The sequence below is a fragment of the Monodelphis domestica genome, chromosome 2, assembly GCF_027887165.1.
Source record: "Monodelphis domestica isolate mMonDom1 chromosome 2, mMonDom1.pri, whole genome shotgun sequence".
In the NCBI taxonomy this organism is placed as follows: Eukaryota; Metazoa; Chordata; class Mammalia; order Didelphimorphia; family Didelphidae; genus Monodelphis; species Monodelphis domestica.
The window spans coordinates 231,090,446-231,109,739 of record NC_077228.1 but is presented as its reverse complement, the minus strand read 5'-3'; the positions used below and the strand labels follow the sequence as shown (position 1 = coordinate 231,109,739).

The window sequence follows — 19,294 nt, the reverse complement described above, 5'->3', positions numbered from 1 at the left end:
TGCTAAACCCAGAACCTTTACAAGCACATACTCAATAGAAACAAATTTTAAACAAACAAGATTTGGTAACAACTTACTACTATGGTTACAATTTTGGGGAGGTTTTTCAATCACCTAGTGTGTTGGAGGCTCAGTTACTAGGGTATTTAAGGTAAAGAGAAAAGCTGGAACAATGACTCTAAGAAATAAGGTCAAGGAGAGACTGAATTCTCAATTCTCTTCCCCCCACCCACTTCCTGTTTCCTTCTGATGGTTTCAACAGTGATTCAGAGTTGGTAAGTTGACAGCAGCTTCTAACAGACTAACCTCTCAATAAAATACTGAAAAACAGGGATTTATTTTTAAGGAAGAAGTGTAAAGGAGTGAGGATAGGAGAGAAGGAATTTTGGTTTCCCTAATCTATTATAAATTCAAGAGTAAGTAAGGTTGAATAGTCTTTAAGGGATATTGTTAGTAACTTGAAAAGATCTTCAGAGCTGTGCCACAAATCTTTCAATGAGAAGCCAATAACCAGAAAGGTAGAGTAACTCTCTGATAGCTCCTTCCTCAGGGTCCAAGGAAGAAAGAGATGAGTAAAAACAGTTTGTTCCAGCTTATTCAAACTGCCTCCTCCTGGCCACATTCTCCTTTGGAATCTTCCTAGTTTACAGATCTTCAAGCTTCCATTCCTTGCACATGCTTGCAAATCTTTCTCTTGTAGTAATAAGTACTTTACACTAGGAAGCACAAAGGGGAAAAGACCCCCAAAGTCCCAGGCACAAGCCCCTCTAATCAATGCTTCATCTGGAAGTAGGAGTGGGGTTGGGGGGAAGGACACAACCCATCCTCTCCATCCCACCCTGGCACTGTAGAGATAGTGCCCTTGTCACAAGGAAAAGTAGAAATAAGAGACAAAGTTGGAAATCACCTCTTATTTAAGCCATGCTTTTACTGGAAGGAAGAGGTGGAAGGAAGAGGACCAAGAGAGAACTCTGGGTTTTGCCAGGTCATACTAAAAGGCCAACTCTTCCCAGTTTCTGGACAATGTTCTGATATGGAAAACAATTTAGAGCTATGGCCCCAAAGTGACTAAAATATGTAAAATCTTTTACCCAGTAATACTGTGTCTAGGCCTATACCTCCAAAAAGATCAAAGAAAGAGAAAAAGAATCATATAAAAATATTTACAGCAGTTCTTTTTGTAGTGGTAAAAAAAAAGAGTACGCATCAATTGAGGAATAACTGAACAGATTATAGTATATGAATGTAATGTAATACTTTTGTTTTTTTATTTTTTACTTTCTGTCGTTGTAACAACTAATGTGGGTTAAGGAACTTGCTTAGGATAATACAGCTAGGAAGTATCTGAGGCCAGATTTGAGCCCAGGTTCTCTAGACTCCAGGCCCTGCTCTCTAGTCGATGGGCCACCTAGCTGCTCCATTGTAATACTGCTGTGCTGTAAGAATTTGTGAAAGAGACAATTTCAGAGAAATCTAGATATATTTATAAGAACTAATGTAGGAAAAAATGGGATTTATACAATAACATATAAATAAAGACAAACAACTGTGAAGGACTTAAGAATTCTGATTACCACAATTACTGACCAAATTCCATGATGAAACATGCTACCCACAACCTGAGAGGTAATGGGCTTTGGATCCAGAATGGTATAATTTAGATATAGCTAATGTGGGAATTTATTTTGCTTGACTATGCATATTTGTTAAAAGGGTCTTTTTTACACTCCCCACCACCTTTTTAGTCAATGATTATGGAAAAAATATTTTTGTTAATTGAAAAAAATTTAAATCAAAAGTCTGGATAAAAAATGATATAGTTTTAGTGTGAAATTTGTCCCTTTGGTTCTGATTTCTACTTTGCATCACTTAAAATGCTGCCTTCTTTTATTAAACCTTTATCTTTTGTCTTAGAAAAGATTCACTTCCTGCTCTACATCTCTTATAATCAGAGAGATGCAAATCAAAACAACTCTGAGGTATCACCTCACACCTAGCAGATTGGCTAACATTACAGCAAAGGAAAGTAATGAATGCTGGAGGGGATGTGGCAAAGTAGGGACATTAATTCATTGCTGGTGGAGTTGTGAATTGATCCAACCATTCTGGAGGGCAATTTGGAACTATGCCCAAAGGGCGACAAAAGAATATCTACCCTTTGACCCAGCCATAGCACTGCTGGGTCTGTACCCCAAAGAGACAATGGACACAAAGACTTGTACAAAAATATTCATAGCTGCGCTCTTTGTGGTGGCCCAAAACTGGAAAACGAGGGGATGCCCATCAATTGGGGAATGGCTGAACAAACTGTGGTATATGTTGGTGATGGAGTACTATTGTGCTAAAAGGAATAATAAAGTGGAGAAGTTCCATGGAGACTGGAACAACCTCCAGGAAGTGATGCAGAGCGAGAGGAGCAGAACCAGGAGAACATTGTACACAGAGACTGATACACTGTGGTATAATCGAACGTAATGGACTTCTCCATTAGGGGCGGTGTAATGTCCCTGAACAACTTGCAGGGATCCAGGAGAAAAAAACACCATTCATAAGCAAAGGATAAACTATGGGAGTGGAAACACCGAGAAAAAGCAACTGCCTGAATACAGAGGTTGAGGGGACATGACAGAGGATAGACTCTAAATGAACACTCTAATGCAAATACTATCAACAAAGCAATGGGTTCAAATCAAGAAAACATCTAATGCCCAGTGGACTTACGCGTCGGCTATGGGGGGTGGGGGGGAGGAAAAGAAAATGATCTATGTCTTTAACGAATAATGCTTGGAAATGATCAAATAAAATATATTAAAAAAAAAAAAGAAAAAAAAAAGAAAAGATTCACTTCCAAGGCAGAAAGGGAGCAACTGGAGTCAAGTAATTTGCCCAAGGCCACACACACAGACACTTAGAAGTATCTGAAGTCAGATTTGAATCCAGATCCTCCCAAATCCAGGCTTGGATCTCAAGCTATTGAGTCACCCAGCTGCCCCTTAAAATGTCTTCCAATGTTTCTTCATAAAGTTTATAATTTTCCTGAAGAAATATTTTTAGGTTTTTGCCTTTCATTGTATTCCCAGTACTTAAGCAGAATTATGGCACGTAGCAAGCACTTAATAAACCCTTGCTGGTTGGTTAACTGAAATCTATAAGGACTATGTGGAAAAGTCTATGGTAGTTCTCTCCAAATCTGGCACTTTCTCTATTAAATTATATTATTCCAAGACTGATGTGAGAACGGAGAGCTGGAGAAAATGGAATGGACAGGCCAGACAGTTGGAGCTGAAGCAAGGGATTCTGGGAATGAACTGAGGAAGAGGAGGGGCTTTTGATCTGAGACTTGGAACCCCTTAGCCTGACCAAAGCCAGCTGAGAGGATTGCCCTGAAAGATGACATCTTGAACCCTGGTGTTGTCTGTCAGCCCTTGTCAACCTTATAGGAAGGAAAACTCTGCTCCCTTTGGACTTGTGGGGGAGGGGCAAGGACGACCTCTGAGCTGATCCCCAGTGACCTGCACTCATACCTGCTTCAATCCAATCCTGGTCATACCTGTATACCTTAGATAGATTAAGGATCGAGGGGTAGGGAAGGGGAATACCCGGTTTGGCCCTAGGGCTATTCAGAGAGAAGGACCTTGGGGGATTAGAGTTAGGGACTTCCTTGAGCCTTTACCCCATCCCAGACTCTTGCTACTTTACCTACATTAAACTACATTTAAACTGCAGTCAGATAAAAGGAGGACCATCATTTCAGGGGGACATGGAGGGAGCAGAACCTAAGGAATACCAATCAACCATATGCTGTCCCTATCAGACCCCTGCCCTCCAGACTCTGAATCCAGAGGATCTGTGCTTTCCTACCCTGGAGTAGGACATTTTCTCAGGCTATCATCGATGGCTCATTCCCGGGAACCCCATCTTTCCGGAGAAATACCCTCTTGTACCAGCCCTAGTGAGTTGCAGAGGGAGAGATCCTGGTAGTCATATTCCACTCAGACCTCCCACTTCACTCACTCACTAGGGCATAGTCACCTGTTGGTCAATTATAACAGCTTCCCTAACCCACCATTACACTGAATTATGTGACAAAAAATTCTTCAAAAGACAAAGTTCCTTGAAAAGGCTAATTTGAACACCGTTGGTGCAACTGTAAACTGATATAACCATTCTGGAGAGCAATTTTGAATCATGCTCAAAGGGCCATCAAACTTTGCACACCCTTTGACCCAGCAATACTATTACTAGATCTGTTTTCCAAAGAGACCAAAGAAAAAGGAAAAAAGCATCCACTTGTTCAATAATATTTAAAGCAGCTTCTTTTGTGATGGCAAAGAACTGGAAACTGAAGAGTTGTCCATCAGTTGGAGAAAGTTCTGGTAATATGATTGTAATGGAATTCTGTTGTGCCATAAGAAATGGCAAACAAGATGATCATGAAAAACAAAACAAAATATGAAGTATGAAGTGATGTAAAGTGAAATGAGCAGATCAGGAGAACCTTGTATTCAGTAATGGCAATAAATTACAATAATCAAATAAATTAACTGTTAATCAACAAGGCAAGGATGCAGGACAAATCCAAGGGATTCCATGACCAAAAAGAATGAACTGATTCTGAATACTGATTGAAGTATACCATTTTTCACTTTATTTCCTCCATGAATTTTTTCTCTAGTGTAAGCAATATGTCTTCTTTCACAACATGATGAACATGGAAATATGTATTGTATAATAACACATGTACAACCTATGTCATATTACTTGCCATCTTGGTGAGAGAGAATGTGGATTGTAAAACATCAGAAAACTATTAACTATTAAGAATTATACTGACAGTCTAGAAGGCAATTTGGAACTATACCTGAAGGGCTATAAAACTTCATACCCTTTGATTTAGCAATGCCACTAATGGGTGTGTATCCTAAAGAGATAATAAAAAAGGGGAAAGCACCCACTAGTAAAAAAATATTTATAGTAGTTCTTTTTGTGGTGGCAAAGAATTGGAAATTATGGGGGATGTCCATCAATTGGGGAGTGGATGAACAAATTGTGGTACATTTTGGTAATGGAATACTATTGTGCTCTGAGAAACAATAAGCAAGATAATTTCAGAAAAAGATGCAAAGATCTGCAGGAACTGATGCAGAGCAAAATAAGCAGAACTGGGAATATGTACACAATAACAGCATTATTAGATGGGGATTATCTGTGAAAACTTGGCTACTCTCAGCAATGCAATGATCTGATATGCAATGATCCTGAAAGACTTATGACAGGGAATGCTATCCACCTATAGAGAAAGATCTATTGGAGTCACATTTCACATCAGTGTACTTTTGGTTTTATTTTGGGGTGTTGGTTATGCAGGACTTTGCTCTTACAACAATGACCAATAATGGAAGTGTGTTTTGCATGACAACAAAAAAAAAATGAAAAAAGAAAAGAATTGTACTGACATGTAAAAAAATGAAAAAATTTTAAATGAATATTGAACAGCAACAACAACAAAAAAGAAAAGGTTAATTTGGAGACATTAAAACTTTTTGTAGAAAACAGAAATATTTTCCAGGTGTTTATTTGATCTTTCTTTGCATTTTGAAATTAAGATGATTCTTTGCCATAACTAAAATTGATTCATCTTATGTTTCCTATAGATTTTAATCATAAAACTATACATTAGGCTAAACAGAATTCAGAAATTCCCTTTAGAGCTAGAAGAGAATGGAATAAACATTTATATATTATCCACTATTAGCACTACAAATATTTCTTTTGGTCCTCAAAATAACCCGGTAAGGTAGGTGCTATTATCTCCATTTTACAAGTGAGGAAGGATAGTAGGTGGTACAGTGGTTAGAGCACCAGATCTGAGTTCAAATATGGCACCAGACACTTATTTAAAACTTACTAGTTTCCTCATTTGTCAAATAAGCTGGAAATGGAAATGGCAAGCCACTCCAGTATACTTACCAAGAAAATCTCAAATGGAATCAGTGTTGGACATATCTAAAAATGACTCAATAACAGTTTAAGAAATTGAGGCAGAAGTTAAGTGACTTGCCCAGGGTCACATAGCTAATAAGTGTTTGATTTAAATTTAGGTCTTTTTGACTCCAGGGCCAGTGCTTGCTGTACCAACAGCTGCCTTTGGAAGAAGCATTAGGGATCACTGAGTATAATCTCATAATTTTACAGAATTTTAGAGAAAACTAACTCAAATCCACAGAGGGGAAATCACTTCCTCATTTAGAATACAAATCCAGATCTCCAAATTCTTATTCCCCAGGCCAATTCTCCAACTTCTATTGTTATTGATGAAATGACTAGTTTTGTCTTTTGTCTTTTGTCCCTTTTGTCTTTTGTCTTATGGTTTATTTGCTTTTTACATATCCCTGAAGCATTTCCATAACATTTAAGGACTTTATCAAAACTCTGAAAGGAATTTGTCAAAGGTTTCAAGTATTTGATCAGTACATGGAAGCAAGCAAAGTCTAGATGAGATTGCAATCTATTTTTGAAAAAGTGAGCAATAAAGGTGCTCTAGGTGACTAAGTGGGTAAAGAGCCAGGCCTTGAGAGAGGAGGGTTCATATCTGGCCTCATACACTTCTTAGCTGATTGATCCTAGGCAAGTCACTTAATCCCAGTTGCCTAGACCTTACTGTTCTTCTGTCTTGGAACTGATCTATACTTAGTATGGATTCTAAGACAGAAAGTAAAGATATTAAAAAGAAAAAAGTGGAAGACCTGAGTCCAAATGTGGTCTCAGACCTTTACTAGTTGTGTTGGAAAAGGAAATGGCAAACCACTTCTAGTATCTTTGCCAAGAAAACCCCAAAAGGGTCACAAAGAATTGGACATAAATGAAATTACAAAATAACTTTTAAAAGTCACAATAATGTACTTTTAAATGTAAATGTTCTCTCCATACCCATTAGAGATCATTTAATTTTGAGAAGGTAGATCCAATATATATAATATTGGATTTTTATACTGATAATCAGGACCCTTTAATGATGTGGACAGACAAGCAGGCAGTGAGGGGTAGTAATAGGAACAAGACCCTCGTACTCTAAAATCTTGTATTTCTCACCAGTTAGTGCTAGTTAAACATCAATTACAAAATCTGTTTCAACATTAGTCAAGCATGAATTTCAGATTGATCAGTACCCATTCTATGTACTGGATTTGTAATATTCTGTAGTTTTTTGACTAATCTGTTTAAAATGAATGACCTATAATGGTCCTCCAATATAGCAAACACCCCTACCCCATATTCTCATTCCAGAAGGTCAGGGAGACCTTTGTCACATTTATATTATTATTATATATTGATGACATAAATAATGACAATGATAAATGATGATAAGGTGGACAATGGGGAACAAGAGCCCCTATGTACTGGGGGGCTCTGGCATCCCAGAAGAATCCCTCAGACTTTTGCATGCTCCTTATTCCCTATGAGATACATATCAAACTCCAAAACACACCTCCACCTGAATTTGGCTCTGTCCATTTTCCAGGGTTTTTGGAAAAGGTGAAGATTTCTTTGGAATGAGAGATGGCTAGTTCCCAGACCCTAATAAATCTCCAATACTCTATAGAAGAAGCTACTATTCTATAGCTGGAGCTACTACTCTACATCTGTGACTACTACTCCACACCTGGAGAGCTGCTATGCCATTAGCTCTTCTACTTGCCCTTAGACCCTACTACATACAAACTTGGGTATGTTTCTCCCACAACATTTAGAGCAATCACATACACTTATTCTTAAATTTGAATGCTTTGACCTTAAGACTAGCTTAAGACAGCTGCAATTCTTGGTTACAGAAAAACTGAAAACTGTTCAAAAGGACATTGGCAAGGCCTGTTACTTTGACAATGTTTTTTACAACCTAAGAAAAGCTGCATAATGTTGATGTGGAAAATATTCTCATTGTATCTATTTATTTTAGCATTTAGAATCATAGGGAACTTTGAGGTCATTTGGAATAAACCAGTTTAGAAATGGGCCTTATGTTTGAGATTGGGATGAAAAGAGATGGAACTTTTCATGGTTTGAAGAGAAAGGATTTGGCTTAGGTAGACAGGGCCACATGTAGAAATGTGTCTGCTCAGTAGGATAAAGTGTGGTGACTTGCCCAGGGTCACACAGCTCAGAAGTGTCTGAGGCCAGATTTGAACCTAGGACCTCCCATCTCTAGGTCTGGCTCTCAATCCACTGAGCTACCCAGCTGCCCCCAGGGTTGACCTTTTTTTAATGCCTTTAGGTAACCTGTTAAGGCTATAAGTTTTAGCCAGAGTTTTAGTACCCTGGATCATTCACCCTTGAGTTACCCTAGACTTCTTTCCCTGCCTTGACTTAGGAAAAAAACTTAATCTTATCTATACAGCAAAGGTCACATCAGTTGATGAGAATGTCCTCATTCTTTTAGAGGACCTTCCACCATTTCAATGGCTTTAGGGCAATTATTTTTTTTAATTTGGAAAATTTTAATTAATTTAGAATATTTTTCCATGGTTCCGTGATTCATGTTCTTTCCCTCCCCTCCTCCCCTAACCCCTCCCATAGCTGACACACAATTCCACTGGGTTTTACTATTTCCATATTGTTGTTGTTTGCACTAGGGTGAGCCTTTAGAGTCTACATCCCCAATCATATCCCCATCAGCCCATGTGATCAAGCAGTTGTTTTTCTTCTGTGTTTCAATTCCCATAGTTCTTCCTCTGAATGTGGATAGCATTCTTACTTAGTCCCTCAGAATTGTCCTGGATCATTGCATTGCTGCTAGTAGAGAAGTCCATTACATTCTATTGTACCACAGTGTATGTCTTGGTGTATAATGTTCGCCTGATTCTGCTCCTTTCACTCTGCATCACTTCCTGGAGGTTGTTCCAGTTCACATGTAATTCCTCCAGTTCATTATTCCTTTGAGCACAATAGTATTCCATCACCAACATATACCACAATTTGTTTAGCCATTCCCCAATCAGGGGGCTGTAGGGCAATTATTGGAAAACCTTGATCTCAGAAATTTGAAAAGCCTAAAGTAGGCCACAATGAAGGAAGATTTAAATATATTAAAAAAAAAAACTAAACTAGGAAAATAACAAAAAAGAATGTGATGAGTGACTAGCCAGTGAGGGCTATCAAAGAAGATTTCTTAATCTCTCCCCCTGTCCCTTTAAGAGACAGAGGAGCATAAACATTTCTCAGTAAGAGTCAGTTAACTGACAACCTTTGTGAAAGGGAGTTGAAGGTTCTGTTACCTAGGAGACAAAGGAGGGATATAAGTAAAAGTGTCAGTTGGAAGGGGCTTTTGTCTCTGGGTTCCCTAGGGAGCAGGAGACTGTCTCTGTGTCTCTAAGACTGGCAGTTGAGACTAACTGACAGATGGGGATAGAGAAAATGTATTTAAGGTCTTAACAGCCTTAAACAAATAAATGTTTATTGATTAGCTTAGGTAGGTAAGTAGATAGTGATTAAATTCTTAGATAGTCAGTGTAGGCAAAGTAGGCCTGGGCTGGCTCTTGCAGAAGAAACTGCCCTCAAAGGCAGATAGATTTAGGGTTTTTTAGAAATTTTAGTTAAGATTGGGATTTTAGGTATAGCTATAAGATTACTCTCATTTTTCTCCTTTTTATCTCCTATCTGAACTTTCCTCAAAATAAACTTAATTTGTTTTGTGTTTTATCAAACTGTTCTCCTGACCAAAAATTTTAACCCTTCAAAGGGCCCAGTCCTTAGATCATTTGCCATTCCTAATGGGTTAAACAGTACATACATATTAAATGTTCAATAAATGCTTCATTCTTATTCATTCAATATTCTCTAACTACTACCAATCAAATACATGGAAATATTGTTAATTAGTCTTTTTTCAGTTGTGTCTGACTCTTTGTGACCCCACTTGAGGTTTTCTTGGCAAAGATACTGGAGTGGTTTGCTATTTCCTTCTCCTTTAGGCTTTTCAAATTTCTGAGATCAAGGTTTTCCAATAATTGCCCTACATTTCATATATGGGGAAACTGAGGCTAACAGGATCAAGTGCCTTGTTTAGGGTCACACACTTATTAAGAGTCTGAGGCCAGATCTGAACTCAGAAAATGAGTCTTTCTAACTTCAGACCCTGTGCTCTAAGCACTGTAACATCTAGCTGCCAACATTGAAATAATTTTTATGTCAAGACTGACTGAGAGGTGAGGATTGATGAAAAGTCAAGTTGGTTGGCTGCTGAGCCAGGAAGACTAATGACATTATAGAGGCTAAGCAAATACTGAGTGTGCATACTAAAGGTTCAGATCTAATTAAATTAGATGATCTCTAATAATAAAATTAGATGATCTCTAATTCTCTTACCTGTCAAATTTCATGTGAGAAGGATTGCTTCAAGATCCTCATTAAAAGCTTGGCTACCATGTATGTGTTTATTGCCTTTTTGTTTTTATTTTTTCTTGATGTTAGGTGAATGAGGAGGAGACAGGAAGGACCATGCTATGGTCTTGTGACTGTTAGAAGAAAAGGCTTTCATATATATATATATATATATATATATATATATATATATATGTCAAGAAGAGTCAGTAGCAATGTATGTTAGCAGCCAAGTTCATAGAAGAACCTAAACAACTGCACAGCACCTTGCTCCACTATTGGGTATGGTGCTTAGTTAGCCTGCAGAAGGCGCCAACCCCTTAGGACTAGAGTATCCCATTGTGATTTTCCCATCACAGGTTCTGATATATAACTGATTGGCAAAATAAATTAAATGGAAATTTGGGAGGGGGGGAAGAGTTTTGCAGAAGCCACAGTTGACATGTGAAGACCAGCAGATGACCCAGGAAAAGCTTAGAAACCCCAAATGCATACTTAACCCAAAATTTACAATAAGGTACTTTAAACACCCTATAAAAGAAAATGAAAAAATTTCAGACTTTCAGACTTCAGAAAGGGTACCCAACTGAAGATGTGGAAGAGATAACTATAATTCCATTTCCTTCAGAGTTTTCCCAATACCTGAGGACTAATCCCATCTCCCAATGGTGCCATCATGTAAAGCAGCTAAAGGAGACACCAATCTTACCTCTTCATTGAAATGTCCATCAATTATATGATCATATGGACATTTTTTTACTCCAGTCTTATAAAAGCAGCTTGGAGCTAGAATTCAAGACTGGCCCCACTTCAACTGCCCAATGCTTTGGGGTGCCAGTAAACTTCTTTTGTCTTATTTCCTTATTTGTGTTCATTCCCTGAGTTTGCCTTTAATTGACCAGTTCAAGGCCTGAACTAAGAATTCCTTTTAAAAATAGCAATTGATGGGAAAATAAATATCTTTGAATATAAAAAAATCAAAAAAATTAAAAGAAAGATGCAATTAACATTCTTTTCAATCCAGTCAAGAGGAAGAAGACCACCTAGGCAACAGTGGAGATGATAAAAATTCTCTGGTGAAATAGAAAGGAGACAATGATTCAGAGAATCCAATTTAGAACTCAGAGGGCCAACTAGGGGCCATCAAATATTTTATAGATGAGGAGACTGAGGCACCAACAGTTGAAATAATATAGCCAGGGTCATCTAGCTAGTAAGTGTACAAGCTGGTATTTGAACCAGGGTTGTCATGAAAAGAGTTGTTGCAAGGACTTGTTGGTCCTTCTTTGGGGGAAATTTTTTTTTTGTCTGTGAATTGTAGTAGATGATCTCTGAGATATCTTCCAATTCTCTAAAATTCTGTGGAAAGGATAACATGGTCAATCATGAAAGAATCAAATGCTCAGGTGTTCAGTATGAGATTTTGCCAGTTTGGGATTCTCTGAAGGCTATTTTCCCTGCAATATGATTCTTTACCTCTTTCTGATTCTTCTATAGCAAATGCCTAAATGAGATTGATAGTCATAATCCTTTAAGGCTTCACATAGAATTTCATTTTTGGAAGTTACAAAAATTCAAATTACATTAATAAATTAGATAACATGAAAAAAATAAAATAAAATAGCAATTGAGTGAGCATCTTTACCCAGCCCAACAACTGAGAAACCAAGACACCAGATCTGTCAAGGAGACCCTCCAGTTGAACAAGGGAGTGATGTCACATCCAGAAATGCAATTGATAGGAACTCTGAGTTATGAGGTATCCCTTCGTTCCATGTGTTCCCTAAATATGTGCCTCAGGAACTTTTTTTTTTAAACCTTATCTTCTATCATGTATGTTCCAAGGTAGAAGAGCAATAAGGGCTAGGCAATGGTGGTTAAATGATTTGCCCAGGGTTACACAGCCAAGAAGTATCTGAGGTCAGATTTGAATGCAGGGCATCCTATCTCCAGAACTGGCTCTCCATCTACTTTTCAACTTAGCTGCCTTCTCAGGACCTTTTTGCTACAAGTTGGAGTATACTCTCTAGGCATCTAGTATGTACATAGGGTAAAGTATACAAATAGTTATTGTATTTCTGTCCTGCTATACCTTCTCAGGAAATATCCTTCTAAAAAACAAAACAAAACTGATCAATATTAACCGATTAACTGATTGGAGATGGCAGAAGTGGGATAGGAGGGGGTTGGGAAATTGTTGTTAGTTCTTTGGTTGTATCAACTCATTATCCCATTTGCGAGTTTCTTGGCAAAGATATTGGAATGGTTTACCATTTCCTTCTCCAGCTCATTTTACAGATGAGGAAACTGAGGCCAACAAGGTTAAATGACTTGCCCAGGTTCATCTAGTTAGTAAATGTCTGAGGTCACACTTGAACTTGGGAAAATAAGTTTTTCTGACTTTAGACCTGGTGCTCTATACACTGCCCTACTTTGGAACTTGTATACTAATTATATACATATTACAATTTCTGAACTCTCAAGGTTACCCCTAAAATCCCAAAGGGAGATATTTCCAGTTGCTCTCTGGAGACTCTACCTGCCATTTTGAGTGGGTTGGGAAAATGAGATCAGAAGTGGTACACAAAAGAAAACAAAATTAGTGACTCCTTGAAGGAGTGACATAATGAGAAAGAGAATAAATACCAGAAATCCTAAATTTCTTCTCACATCTTTTTTTGGCAGCCACATGGAGCAGTGAATAGAGTCAGGAAGGCTAGAATTCAATTCCAATCTCAGACACTAGCTATGTGACCGTGGGCAAGTCACTTAGCCTGTTTGCCTCAGTTTCACCAATTATAAAAGGGGGATAATAAGAGCACCTACCTCCCAAGATTATTGTGAGGATTAAATGAGATAAGGATTATCAAGTACTTAGCATAGTGTCTGGCATATAGTAAGTGCTATATAAATGTTAGTTATTATTATATTGCTGTTGTAGCTAGGCCAGCTTGCTAGCCTTGTATGTGGCAGTTGGTTATCAGTTGGTAGGGATAACTGGCCTTTTCTCCATAGAGGTCGATTCCCTGGGTTATGGCCATAAGGGTTAAGCTAGAAGCAGGAATGGTGGCATGGAAGGTACTACCTCTCTTAGGACTTCTGTGCTCATCTGCCTATGGAATAGAAGACTTCCAAATATTTATGATGTATCACTTGCTCTTGAGAAGGGGAAAGGGGAAAAAGGGAGGGAGATAATTTGGATCACAAAATATCAGGAAACAAATGTAAAAATTTGTGTCTGTATGCAAATGGGAAAAAAAGACTTGATAAAAAGACTAGAGCTGAGTAGGAACTTTGAAACACAAACACTGTGACTGCTCCATGTGGCTGCCAAAAAAAGATGGGAGAAGAAATTTAGGAGTTCTGATATTTATTCTTTTTCTCATTATGTCACTCCTTCAGAGAAACTTAGAAAAATAATTTATCTGAGCAATTAAAAGTGAATGTATGTCAACTTAGTGCTAGAGGGAAGAGAAACCTTAATGTCTTTTTAAAGGATATTGAGGGAGCAAGGTAAGAAAAGCAGAAGTCATGGAGATTGATTCTATTCTGAGGGTACAAGGAAGGATGGCAAAAGAAGAAATACACCAGTGTAGAAAGGAAGATGTAGGTTGACATTGAGTCATATCTGATTCTTCGTGAGCCCATTTGGGATTTACTGGGCAAAGATACCACTGTGTTTTGCCATTTCTTTCTACAGCTCATTTTACAGATGAGAAACTGAAGCAAACAGGATTAAGTGACTTGCCCATGGTCACCCAACTAGTGTCTGAAGTTAGATTTGAACTCAGGAACTCTTCTGACTCCAGACATTCATTCTGTTTACTTCACCACTTAGCTGCTCTAAGAAGAAGAAAGAACTTGCTATTTATCATAATTGAAGTACATGAGAATAAAAATATGCAAACATGGAGGAAAGGATGGAAGGAACAGACCTTAAATGAATCATACTTATCTTAAATGGACAAAGGAAGATGAAACATAAACATAGCTTGGTATGCATTAGTTCAAAGGTATCAAAGTCAATAAGGAAACAAAAGAGGATGGGGAGGGGTGTTAAGAGGGAGGATATTACTAGAAACATCAGCTAGGTGGCAAAATAGATAGAGTACTAGGCCTAGAGCCAGTAAGATCCGAGTTCAAACCCTGTTTGCTTCAGTTTCCTCATCTGTAAAATGATATGGAAAATGAAGTGGCAAACCATTTCAGTCTATGTGCCAAGAAAACCCCCAAGTGGGGTCACAAAGAGTCAGGCATGACTGAAAATGACTGAACAGTAATAATAAAGGATAAAAGAACTCTCCCTTTTAGAGTGAGGTGATTAAACATAATAAACTCAGCAAGAGAGAGAGAGGGAGGGAGAAAGAGAGAGAATGAAAGTCTTAGATCTTACCCAAAGACAAGGTCCCCAGTCTCTAGTGTAGCAAACTACAAATAGGGACATGATTGGAGACTACCAGCTCTTTTTATATCTGCTTTTTCCCTGGATCTTTTTCTCCAGGTTCCTGAAGTGGGATTGGCATCATCCATCTTCTCTCCCAAATTTGGAATCCAGAAGCACCTGAAGCAATAACAGAGTCCTTGAGGCTGAAGAGACTGGAAGAACCTGACAGTCTCCTTTTCTGTTCTTTTTTTTTTTTAAACCCTTACCTTCCATCTTGGAATCAATACTGTGTATTGGCTCCAAAGCAGAAGAGTGGTAAGGGCTAGGCAATGGGGGTCAAGTGACTTGCCCAGGGTCACACAGTTCTTTTCTGTTCTTACCAACTTTGCCCTGGCCTCATTCAGCTGTAGGACATTGATAGGATTTCCAGTTACATTTATTCTGCCATGTATATGGAGATGCTCTCTTTTTTTGTTGTGTAAATTCAGAATAAAGAAAGAAAATGTAAAAAAACCCTCAAAGGCTATGAAGATCACAATATGTGGTCATAATGAAAAGCATATTTTTAATCTATTGTGTGAACATGTATATTAAAAATAAATATTTGCAAAAGACCTTGTTTGATTTGCTTATTATTTACATTGCAATTTGCTAAATGTCTGTAAACATTGTTTTGAATTGTTTTCCACTCTGTTTAGCCTAATAGACTATAAGATTTTTGAATTATTAATATTTTAAAAGCATTTTACACCAATAAGGAATTACATTTAAGGGTTTATCTAAAATATGTGAACATTCTAAAATATAGTGGTCACTTATTTAAAATATTATAGCTCAAGTCAAGATGACTTTTAATAGCTTTTATTTACATAAAGGGTGGAAAGAGTGAAAGTAGAGAAATACAAAAAGAAGGTAGAGAACATGTCTAGCCTATCACACTAAATATTGCTCTGGTCCTGGACTCAGCCTGACAGGGCTTATTAATCCTCCACCAGAGGCCCTGGAGTTCTACTCACAGGGCCTCCTCCAAGAAGGGAAGGCCTCTCTGAAACTAATCTCTCTCCAGACACCAGGAAAGGAAGGCCAGCTACTCACTCATCCAAGAGGCAGTCCAAGTCCCAAGTTACCTCCAAGAGGCAGGTCACCAGTCAAAGATCCTCCAAGCTCCAGATTCAGGTCTAAGAGGATTCCTGAAGACTATCTCCAGAAGACTGCTTGCAGAAGACTCTCCTCCAGAACATTGCTCTCAGCCAAAGAAGTTCAGGACTTCTATAGTGACTTCTTGTCCCTTTCCCTCTTCACAGGGGCCAATCACAGCTTCCAAATTGCCTAGTACTACCCAGGGGGGCAGTGTCTGTGGAATTCACATCTCTCATCCTCTGAAGATGTACTTTGTAAACTGTTATCAAAAGGATTCACAAATTTCTGACTGAGTTTCTGAGAGTTGAACTCTTTAAGTGACTTGTGAATTCTCTTACTTGATGGCTAACAAAGTGTTAAGGAGTATTTTGAGTTTTTGGTTGATTAAACTAAAAGTTGCTGATTGATAGACAAAGAAAGTTTGATTCACACTTCACACACCTTAATAGATTTTGCTGGTTCATTCCCCTAGACTTAGTGGCAAGTGAGCTGGCATTACTCCTTGCTGGCCATTGCTGGTTGGTTTTCACCTACCGCCATTATCCAGTGATCTCTCCTCCTTTGATTCACATAGTCCATGTATACTACCCAAACAAAATCCTGGTAGCCAGCAATTATAGACCCTTATGAGTTCAGTACCTGGCTCTGTAAACCTCAACAGCTCACAATCTTTTTCTTTTCTTCAACTCCAGTCCTCCCATTTGGGGACACACACACACACACACACACAGACATTCATAAATATACATATATATATATATAGTTAGATATAGATACAAATATATACATACATACATAGATATAGAGATACTTTCTCAAACACCTCACCTAGTTTCTCAAATTCTGACTTTCCCATGATATACTCCTGCACTCCATCTCTGCCACATACAAAGATGATCACACCTATGAACTTGTCCTTATCCATAGATGCACCACTTCCATATTCATGAACTCTGAAATTCTTACCTGGTTACAATCTATTGATTTTTTACCTCTTCCTCTGCCTTCCAGGATCGAACCTTGCTCTTCCTCCATACCATGACATCCCATCCCTCCATTTCTTCTTTCTCTCTTAGGAATCAACTCTGCTCTATCTATACTTACCTCCTTCCTTTATCTGGATCACTTAGTAATCCAGTTCAGCTCTACATTATCCTCTGGAGTCCTTTGCTTCCGTATCCTTTATAACACTGATTATGTCCTGCCAAGCCTCAACCTTGGATCACTCTCCCCATATACTGTTTTTGTTCCTTCACATATACCACTGAACAAACATGGAGAAAATCACTCTGTGGTGCTGATTGAGTCTACTACAAATTTGTTATAGAACCTCAACTGGACTCTGACTACTCCTAGGCAATCCTTTTGCACCTCCCAAATCAATTTATAATTCCATTTACCACTAGCCACTTTTCCAAACATTTTCATCCTCTTCCTCCATGACTCTCCCTCCCCTGTCCTCTCAACCAAGTTTTACTGAAATTGAAACTGTTCACCCAGAGCTCCCTCTCCTCCACTCTTTCTAATCTCACATCTTCTGGATGCCTTCTGGCACAATTTTCTCCTTCACTGCTGTCTCACATAATGGAAGTGGTCCTTCTTGCCAAAGCCAATCCTTATTCAATGGTCAAGTGATCTTATTCCACCCTCTTTTCTCCAGTGGATTGCCTTAGCCAATCCTTATTCAATGGTCAAGTGATCTTATTCCACCCTCTTTTCTCCAGTGGATTGCCTTCATTATCATCCCCACTTTTTCATTTATCTTCAATCTCTATCTTTCTAATGGCTGCTTTCCTATCGCCTAAAAACATACCCTTCTCCCCCATCCTCAAAAAATGTTCTCTCTCCATCCCAGAAGTCATCCCATAGCTTTCCTGCTTTTAGTTGCTAAACTTCTTGAGAGGGCCATCTACAATAAGCATGCCCTCTCCTCTTACTACTCTCTTAACTCTCTGCAATCTGGCTTCCAAATTCACCTTTCAACTAAAACTGATCTCTCAGAAAAATAAATTTATTGAAAATAAAATAAAATAAAACTTACTTCTCCAAAACTACCAAATGGTCTTTTAATTGCCAAATAGAATGGACTTAAAAAAAACAATCTTTACCTTCCGTCATAGAACTGATACTAAGAATTGGTTCCAAGGCAGAAAACTGGGTAAGAGCTAAGCAATTGGGGTCTTTCTCATATTATTACTATTTGCAATAGAGTGGTCATTAAAAGTCAATATCCGCAATCATATCTCCATTGAAGCATGTGATCAATCATATGTTTTTCTTCAGCATTTTTATTCCCATGGTTCTTTCTCTGGATGTGGATAGTGTTCTTTTTCATAAGTCCCTCAGAATTGTCCTGGATCATTGCATTGCTGCTAGTAGAGAAGATCATTTCCTGTAGACATCTTAAATTCACCATAAACTCATTATTTTACCTCCTCAAAATCTTCCTACCTTTCAACTGAGTTTTTTTTTTTTTCAGTTATGTCTGACTCTTTATGACCCCTTTTGGAGTTTCCATGCTCATTATGTCTGGGGGGAAGCTGAGTAGCTCAGTGGATAGAGCACCAGGCCTGGAAACTCTGGAGGTCCTGGTTTCAAATTTGACCTCAGACACTTTCTAGCTGTGTAACCCTGGGCAAGTGACCTAACCTCAATTTCCTATCCTTTACACATTCTTTTGTTTTGGAACCAATATTTAGTATTGATTCTAAAACTGAAGGTAAGGGTTTATAAAATAAAGGGGGGGGGGGGCGGAGAAAAGCCCAGAAGAGAACAGAAGGAAGACCAGAAGGAATCACCAACATGTAGGACAACTGTGAAAATAACATGTTGAATGTATTATATAGTTAAAAAGAAAAACAAGCTACCCATAATATTTGCATTTTATGTGCAAACCTCTTTGTTCTACTGTATATATAGAAGTTTTTTTAGTTGATGTTTGTAAATTTCATAATTTTTTTAAAGCAAAAAAGAAAGAAAAAGCAATTGTTTGGGAGAATATTTGTGGCAGAACAGATACACTAATGCACTGTTGGTAGAACTGTTTGTTTTTGTTTAACCATTCTGGAAAGGAATTTGGAATTTTACCCAAAGTTATTAAAGTGTGTATACCCTTTGATCCAAAATTACCACAATTAGGCATATACCCCCCCAAAGAATCAAAGACAATTATAAAGGACCCATATGTACAAATTATTTATAGTCATTTAAAAAAAGATCTGGAAAGTAATCAATTAGGGAATGGCTAAACATAATAAATTAGGCATGTGTTAAACCAGAAAAAACACAGAACTATTAAATAATCAGAAAAAACACTTCTTTAATTAAGGAAAGGGGTTCAGCAAGTTCCTCTCAGGCCTCCACACAGAGCTGCATGCTACAAACCCACATAGA

At 38.0% G+C, this 19,294-nt stretch overlaps 1 long non-coding RNA gene across 1 annotated transcript; it reads left to right on the top strand.

Moving 5' to 3' along the window:
• Positions 1 to 244: 244 nt before the first annotated feature.
• On the top strand, positions 245 to 15,373 carry LOC103098413 (uncharacterized). Its single transcript, XR_001628133.2, has 2 exons — positions 245 to 275; positions 14,879 to 15,373. It is a non-coding gene; the product is annotated as an uncharacterized LOC103098413 (long non-coding RNA).
• The last annotated feature ends 3,921 nt before the right edge of the window (positions 15,374 to 19,294 follow it).